This window comes from Lonchura striata, chromosome 2 (genome assembly GCF_046129695.1).
Source record: "Lonchura striata isolate bLonStr1 chromosome 2, bLonStr1.mat, whole genome shotgun sequence".
Lineage (NCBI taxonomy): Eukaryota > Metazoa > Chordata > Aves > Passeriformes > Estrildidae > Lonchura > Lonchura striata.
The window spans coordinates 52,934,082-52,942,717 of NC_134604.1; positions in this window are offsets into that span (position 1 = coordinate 52,934,082).

Here is an 8,636-nt window from a genome sequence, read left to right on the forward strand (position 1 = left end):
GATCATCTAGTTCCAAACCCCTGCCATGGACAGGAACACTTTTCACTAGACCAGGTTTCTCAGAGCCCCAGATAACCTGCTTTTGAACTCTTAGAGGAATGTGAATGGAGTTTCATCCACAACTTTTCTGGGCAACCTGTTCCTTTGCCTCATCACCCTCAGTACAGATTTTTTTTTCATGTGCCTTAACAAAATTGCCAGGAGGATCACCTCCATGATCCCTTTTCAGGGAAACTTGTGGATACAGAGAAAGAACTAGAATACATTCTAGTCTAGATGGGTGGAAAAACAAGTGCATAACAGAGTACATTTGCTCAACACTACAGACAACAATTCTGGCTCAAAACTGAGTAATTTTATCCAAAACTTCTAAGAAGTTAGAGACAGTTTTTCTTTCCTTTCCTGGGCTTCAAACCTGCTTTAAAAAAGAGAAAACTGCCATTGACCAAGGCACCCTTTTCTAATATACCTAGTTTCTAGTCATTTAGAGAAACATTGGGAGGTGGGGGGTGAACATGGTGATTTTTTCAATTGACCATTTCATTTATCCACACCTGAAGTTGCTATTATTGCTTGCAAATTGTATTTGAATGATTTGAAAGTAATTTCTTTGATATAAACCCAAAAATATTCCCAGTACCAGCTTTTCTTTTCATTAGGAAAGCATTAATTTTAGAAGCATTACTAGAAGTTTCTAATGTTAACACTCATCAATAATCTGATTAAATTTAAAACATGTATACAGTAATTTATGAAAAATCTTATAATAAAAATCCTACTTAAATGAAGTATTTTACCTTGTTATGCAAAGATTAAAGTTTCCCTTTCTTCCTTTCTCCCTCTTTTACATTTTATGCTATTCAATGGCATAGGAAACATGCAGCAAAAATCAAGGCATTTCCCACCTTTTCCAATGAGTGCTGCTACTTTGCTCTTTTCCTTCTACAAAATTCCAAAATTTCTAAAGGTAAAACAGCAATATGAAAATATACAAAATAACTTTAACCTGAAAAACACTTTTCCATTATACATATTGTTAAAAGCACAACCAAGACTTTAGAATATAAAAAAAACTCAGTATATCTGAAGCCTTGTAAAATGTCATTTTTCCCTCATTTAAATGAAAAAAAAAATTAAAGCACTGTAGTTCCAAACTTCTATTACAGAAAAGAAATGGAGATGCTAAACTTTCTACATATTTGTAGGTCTAATTGTAGTGACACATCATCACATTCTCAGATCTGGAAATTCATTTAGACAGCTGTTGCAATTAAAGACCCTGTAACATAATGACAAAGATCTCCAGAGAGTTTTCTTTATCAGTGTCAAAGCAGATAGTCTACTTGTGAACATATACATAGATATATATATATGTATATATAGGAAATTAATATATATAAAATAATACATATGTAAGTCAGAAGTCTATAAATATCTGGTTCAGCAAGACAGAGTTCATCCTGAAACTTAATAATATGGTTTAGAAAAGACATTTACTTATGTAATGTAATTATCTAGGACAATGGAAACGTTTTAAAAGAAGTCATGTAGACAGTTTTTAGGAATTTGATCACAGCTTTAGACTGTAGCAGCTAAGCCCATGTGGTGGGTTGACTTTGGCTGGATGCTTGGTGTCCCTTAAGCTACTCCATCACTCCCACTCCTCACCTGGACAAGCATTAAAATACAAGAGTCTAATTGGTCAAGATTAGGGCAGGGAGGGATAACTCAGCAATTACTATCATGAGCAAAACCGACTTAAAGTAGGGAAATTAATTTAATTTATTACTAATCAAAAGTCAGAGTAGGGTAATCAGAAATCAAATCAAATCACACACCGTCTTTCCACCTCTCTCTTATTCATGGGCCCAACTTAACTCAGGATTTCTCTACATCCTTCCCACCACAGAGGCACAGGGGGATGGGGTCTGGGCATTGTGGCCAGTTCATCACATGTCTCTGCCATGTCTCTTCCACGGGAGACAGTTCTTTATTATTTTGTCCAATGTAAGTCATTCTCATGGGCTGCAGTTTTTCGTAAACTGTTCTGGCGTGGGTCCCTTCCATGGGGTGTTGTCCTTCAGGAACAAACTGCTTCAGTGTGGATTCTTGGTAGGGATGAGTCCTTCCAGTGAAACTGCTCCAATATAGGCTCCTCTCTCCACAGGGCACAGATCCTGCCAGCAGCCTGCTCCATGGGGTCCTAGTCTCCATTGGGTGCATCCACCTGCTCCAGTGTGGAGCCCTTCATGAACTGGAGGGGGACAGTCTGCCTCTCCATGGTCTTCACCATGAGCTGGGCAATCTCTGTTCTGGTGCCTGGATCACCTCCTTCCCCTGCTCCTTCACTGACCTTGGTGTCAGGACAGTTTCTCTCACCTACTCTCACTCCTCACCTTTGACTGGAGCTGTGAACAAGATTTTCTTCCCCTTCTTATCTATGTTATCACAGAAGTGCTACTGCTATGGCTGATTGGCTCAGTTTTGGCCAGCAGTTCTATTGGTCATAGAGAAAGCTTCTGGAATATTCTAAAAGAAGTCACACCTGTAAGTCCCATTGCTATCAAACTCAAACCCATATCAAACTCATAATACATCACATTACTTCAGAGCAGAATAATTTTCTTCCATTTTTCTGAACAGAAAAATAAACAGACAGATAAATAAATGCCCTTATTTTTTGTTGCAACTGAGCACCAAAGATATAATATGATGCCACTGGAAGCCTTGAATGTGAGTTCTTAGATTGTTACACAGGCCCTGCACCTCACTAAAAAGGATGCATAAACACTAAGTCACTCAAAAACATAGACCTAAAAAGTTATGTGTCTGATGAGTAGTGAAATACATTCAAAAGCTGAATTATGTCCTTCCTTTCTACTTATATTGAATGAGATCTGAATTTCACAGCAGACAACCTGGTAATAAAATTGTAATAAAACATAAAAATGGTTTTGTCAGATCCCTCTCACATCAACTTCCACGGCTCAGAAAAGAATACATTTTTATTCATGTCAGACAAGGATCTAAAATTTAAAATTCCTTCAGGAGCTTAGGGACTTAAGTGATGATTTTAGACATGAGCAAATGATCACTGTTTCTCTTACAGTTCAGGATATACTCATACCATATTTTTATGCCATGGTTTTTGTCATATCCACATGCCATATTCTTAACATTAATTTAGTAAAGTGGTTTGTGACTTCATTTTCATTTTAGGCTGAATTATTAGTTCTTCATAGAATCATAGAATACTTTTGGTTGGAAGGAAACATTAAATGTCAGCTAGTTCAACTTCCCCTGCAATAGTCTGGGACATCTTCAACTAGATCAAGTTTTTCAAAACCTGCCCAATATGATCTTGAATGTTTCCACATTTTTAGTCATTAATATCTTACATCCTATTTTTCCCTGCAATTCCCTCATCCTTAGGATGAATGTAATGTAAACGATATCAAAGAAAGGAATAATGTCTTTTTTATTGATCAGCTCAATTTTTCAGCACATAAATAGGATTAATCTTTTCCAGGATGATAAAAATTAGCTCAAGATTTTCAATAATTGCAAAGAGGAAATAAAAATGAGAGCTGAAACATTTTCACACCATGACAAACTTTATTGCATATATTTAGGATAGTCTAAGAATACTTCAATTTGTTAGGTTGTCATATCATGTTGCACATTCCCAAAATGTAAGTATCAGCAGCTGCCTGTTTCGTTGCCCTGTAAAAATTCTGTATTTGACTAGTTCATGATGTAGACCATTCAGTCTTCATATATTTTTTAAATGGAAGCTGGTTTAGAGATCATGTCTTAGAATATATTGTGAAGCTACTCTGGGAATGGAGAGTCTGGTCCTAATATCACAGAACAATTTAAAAACTACATATACTTTGATGACTCCCAGTCTAAGGCAAATTTTGACTATCCTTAGCACTTTGCATCCATCTGTCCTAGAGACTTTAAAAAACATAAATATGAGAAATACTTTTGACAAGAAAGAACATCAAGGCACAAAAAAAAGGAAACAAGCACTAATAACTAATGGGCTAAATCCAGATGTCCAAATCCTATCCTAGAGAAGAAACCCCATATGTGTTAAAAAAAAAAAAAAAAAAAAAAAAAAAAAAGCATGTAATATCTCTCAGTACTGAATAAAAAGAAGCAGATATGCTGAACAATTTTAATGCCTGTTTTACAATGAAATTAATCATGTCCTAATCTCCATTGACTATATCAACCAGATTTTATTGACTATGAAGAATGATCTGCATAAAAAGCTCAGATAGACACATCTAAACTCTGTACTTTGTGACACAAATCCCACCTAAACATTTGGAAATTGTGCAAGGCATTAAACACTTTTAGCTTCATTCCTTTTTTCTGAGAAAAATTAATGAAAGTAATTGTAAAACTTCTCTTGTTTTCTTGAAAACTTTATATCCTTGTATCTTCTAGGGGCTTTCTGTTTGAAGGTGATTGGTTGGGGGTTTTGGGTTTTTTAATTTTTTACCAGGAAATTAACAACCTAAGAAAACTTAGAGGAAAAGAGGATAGTATAGCAAGACAGTTTTTGATCTTTCAGTAGTGAGTTGACATATTTTTCACTTAAGCCACTTATAAAATTATTTTATCTTGCCAGATAGCTATAACAACAAATAATTTTATAATTACTGCTACTTGCTCCTCTTTTTACGTGCTTCATTCCTCTTATATATTTCCATATATGCAAATATCAGCCTATAATTTCTCTCTGCACCATGAAACTAATATCCTGTGATGGAATGCTAATTTAATTGAACTTACTTTGAAGCGGATGTTGAGCTGTCATTTCAAACAAAGTTTCAATAAATCTTGTCTAAATACTGTGTAGTTTTTTAAAGAATAGTCTTTGCAAGCTCAGAAACCTCTCCTTTAATACATTTTGATAAGTTTAGACATCACAAGAGAACTCTTTGTTGCAAACTCTTATTCAAATGGAAGTTGTCATGCTTTAGTTCGGTGTTTCCAAGGATATGAGAGTTATAAAGAGTCAATATCCATCTGCTACTGAGATTGATGACTAAATTAAAAGCTTATATTTCAGAACTAATTATTGTACAAGTTATTTGCAATTAGGCCTCTACAAAACACTAATTAAAAAACCACAAAAAAACAAATTCCCACAAATTGGACTCCTATTATGTGTGCTGCCAGATGCATTACTTCTATACTGAAATTCCCATTTCTAACAGTTAGACCCAAAAACTCCCTAGGAAGATTTTGCATCATGCTGCCTCATAATGGTTGAGACCCCCTGTCCTGGTAGAGTTTTCTAGGACCAATTGTCTAGCTTTATCATTAAAGTATATCTGACTGACAGCACCATCTATTCATGAGTCTTGGAAAGGTCAACACAATGCATTTGGAACACATATTTGCAACTGAACTTCTGCTTGAAAGGTGAATTAAAATAATGGAACTGTAAATAAGGGGTTGCAACAGAATATAAATGAGAAAGAAACTCTGAAAGACTTATGACAAGGTTCTTTAGTAGGACAGGAAAATTACTTGTATCTAAGGATATTATAAAAAAATAATTTTAATTTTTCCTGACTAAATCAAGCTTCTAAAACGTGATGTTTATCTTTCCAACTTTTCTGGCATAGCAACCATGAAATGTCTATCCTCTACAACTCCTATAATTACAAAATTTTCGATATTCTCTGTTCTTGCCTAAAATAGAAAAAAAACTGTAAGTATAAGAGACTGTTTCTTTCCCAAAGAATAAGAAAGACATTTTCAAAATACACAGACTTCATAACTGAAAGACTACCATGCTGAAGTTGAAAGTTTCCACAATAAAGAACAATAATTTGCACAGCAATCAAAGGAGAGAACAATCTGAAATACTGGTAGATTGCAGATATATCCAGGATAAAGAGCCAACCTTGATCCTCTAGCAACTGGATGAGGAGAAAATAAAATTAACAAATTTGTGGGGTTGTTTTTGTCTGTGACCAAAGAAACACTGTAGCAATGAGCTGGAAGTAGACTCCCAAGAAAGATGGAGTAAATAGGAGAAAATAAAAAATAAACCCAGAAATGTGCATTAACATCACTATCGTATAGAGGCTAATGTGTTCTAGGCTCCAAAATTGCAGTAATGCAAAAAGACAACTTTCAAACTCACTGGCACAGAATCCTGAGTGTCAAGACAAGGGGAACAGGACTTCCGATACCTCCTATGAAAACAGAATAGCAAGCTGCTTATCCTCAATTCATCTGCAATATGAATTAGCCCTGACACCTTAAATCTGTGATCAAAGGGGGTATGTGAACCAAAGTTAGTAGTGGTATAGTTGAACCAAGTACAAGCAAATCTAAATATATCCCCCAGGAGTTTACTGAAAAAAAAATACAGAATATAAACTAATAGTTTCCAGCTCTAAATATTCTGAAACCCCACAAATCTTTATTACATGTGGAAAAGATTTATCATGTGAACATTAAAATGTTGATGCCTTGAATGGCCATTTTAATTGATCATTATTTAATTTTCACTGATTATTATTGACTGAAAAAACAAATGAATACTTGAGTTCTAGAAACAATACATTACATTATGTTATGTTGCGTTACATTTTCTGTATTTATTTTATCATATTATTTGACACAATTATGTCTTTGGATGTGTGGATCTTTTACATTATCTGCACTAACATATACATACAAAAGATTTTGCTCTTGTCTGTTGAAAACTATTCTTGAAATACCAAATATTTCTATTATTTCAATGCTTCAATCACCAAAGCCTAACAAAGTTGAGTTTAATTACTTTTCTATATTCTTCTTAAATTAATAAGAATATATTAAATTAAATTAAATTCAAGTCTACTCAAACTTGAGGGGAGCACAGTTAATGCTTCAAGTTAGTTAATGCTTCAGGGGAGAACAGATTTGGATTACTCTAAGTCCAGATGGAATCTGAATTTCATATATTCATATACTTCTCATTAGCACACAAAATATTGACATTACCTTACACTAACATAAAGAGATAAACTTTTCTAGAATACAGCTGACTGCAGATCAGAAGGTTTCAGCTGTTTCTAAACTGCACTGAATACACATCTTGCATCCTATGGACCCAGTGCCTTCACTTTTCATACAATTACTCTTTTGTCAGCTCTGTCCTTTCCAAAAATCCAGTTCATTCTAATTGCAGCTTCCACTAAAATGAAAACCACCAGCTGCTCCCTTCCCCCTACTCCCTCTGGTGAGACAGACATAAGGCAGAGGTAAAAACAATATATGCAAACAGCAGAGAAATAAGAAAGCAAACAGTAACAGCATCATTATTAATACCAAAAATCTACAAAACTAGGGTGATTTCCATGCAAAATGCTCACTGACCTACCTGGTACCATGCGACACTGAAGATAATTGACAAAATGGCAGCAGACCCTTTGCGTGCCACCTTTCCCTTCCTGAACATAATCCATGCCCCCTCCTCCCCAGAAGTGAGAATCCCTCATTCCACCCCATGTCAGTTATGCAATCTAGAATTGCATATCTAGAATTGCAATCTAGAATTGCCCGCACCAGGCTCTGACTCCTCACAGCTGCTGTGAAGAAATGAACTCCGTCCCGCTGAGAACCAGGAAACACCCTCACAGTTAAAAACTGTTTGTTGATGTTCAGAGGGAGCCTCCTGTGCTTCATTTTGTGATACAATATAAAAATACTAGATCAGCTAGAAAGTAGAATTTGGACAATGTGTACTTTTGTAGGGAAACAAAGTTGCAGCATATACACATGTAGTTCATTTTACCAAAGGATTTCTGAGTAACCTTGTGAATGACAATGCAGTCCACTGAAAAATTATAGCAGCTCTCCATCTGTTTAATTTAGGTTATGATAAATGGCATACTGTTTGGATTTCTCTGCAACTAGAAGAGATGAGGTTCAAAATCAAGCTGGATATCTGTCTGCTCTTTCAGTAATTTCACAGTAGGGTTATCAGAGACTATTCTGTCTAGACTAATTGAATGAAAGTTCATTGTTATTGGGAAAAGGTATCTGTGAAATAATGTTTAATTTCAACCAAGAAGACAAATTGCTGTGTGTCCTACACTTGACATAATTACAGTAACCCCTCTAGAGAAAGTAGGCAATATATGGGAATAATCAGTTAATTGTGATATGTGATATGTTATCCTGCAAAGCGTAATATAACAGGAACTATATGAAAGTTATTTGAGAACTGTGATGCCATTCCTCACCAGCTGCAGGATTACATAGCAAAATAAAGTCATAGCTCACTGAAAACAAACATTTTTAGTCTTGGGAATGACAGAGTTCTACAGATTACTTTTTTTCATAACATTACATCAATATTTAAAAACCATTATTATATTTTATGAAAGCCTAGAACATACAGTCTACTCACATCTTTAATGAGTTAACATCAATTCAGGTATCAACAATCTGAAAACATGATACCTTCGAAGAAAGTACATTTACGAGAAGTATCGATTCAGCACCTATTGCAATAAGGGTAGATTGAACATCCTAGGCTATTTCTAAACCAGAATTATATGAGGTTTTTTACACTTAGAAGTAAAACCATTTTGAAGGATTTGAAGAAATCTCTT